This window comes from Sinocyclocheilus grahami, unplaced genomic scaffold, assembly GCF_001515645.1.
Source record: "Sinocyclocheilus grahami isolate Dianchi unplaced genomic scaffold, SAMN03320097.WGS_v1.1 scaffold96.1, whole genome shotgun sequence".
Classification (NCBI taxonomy): domain Eukaryota; kingdom Metazoa; phylum Chordata; class Actinopteri; order Cypriniformes; family Cyprinidae; genus Sinocyclocheilus; species Sinocyclocheilus grahami.
In genome coordinates, this window is record NW_015505275.1 from 1878206 (window position 1) to 1878933 (window position 728).

The following is a 728-nucleotide window of genomic DNA, read 5'->3' on the forward strand; positions in this document are numbered from 1 at the left end:
ACATAATTCATTTTTAACTGACCATTTTCCTCCCTCTCTCTAGTCCTTTGAATTAAATTGGCTGTTTTCACTGCTGTTCTCCCTATACAGTAAATGACATGATCCAATGTTACAAGCTCACAAAATTTGTGGTATGCATGGTGGGCACACCGACAGTACAATGCCCAGAAAAGTTTTGGTTTTGGAAGCATACTAGGTTTGGAGACATATCCAAAATGCAGGAAGCTGAAAAAATGTTAATGTGTCATTAAAAAAAAAAAGAGGAAGAAAACACTCTTCTTGTTTTCTTCCTTAGCTGTGGATTGCGGCATTCCAGAGCTTCCTGAATTAATGGAACTATCAGATAAAGATCCTCCAACAACTTATCTGAACCAGATCAGTCTTAAGTGCGAAAATGTATATTATCAACTGGATAAAAATGGTGAGATGTGTATGGTTTATGTGAACTACGTTGATGTAATTCTTAACAAAAGAATAAGTTTGACATTTTTCACTATCTTCACTTTCCTCAGGTAATTTGACCTGTAATGCTGAGGGTAACTGGGTGTCCGAGAGTGGTCAACAATTAACAGAAGATTTGCCTAAATGTGAACCAGGTACTCAGTCATTCTGAATACACCTATAAACCCAGATATACCCTATCTTTTATATCTCTTTTTCATGCATTTCATATATATCTCTCACTTTTTAGTGTATGGAATTAATACAGAGGCCTCTATTGGTGGCAG

At 36.3% G+C, this 728-nt stretch overlaps 1 long non-coding RNA gene across 1 annotated transcript; it reads left to right on the forward strand.

Annotated features, from left to right (window-relative positions):
• The first annotated feature begins 57 nt into the window (after positions 1-57).
• Positions 58-728, forward strand: LOC107587799 (uncharacterized). Its single transcript, XR_001609513.1, has 3 exons — positions 58-421; positions 513-596; positions 692-728. It is a non-coding gene; the product is annotated as an uncharacterized lncRNA (long non-coding RNA).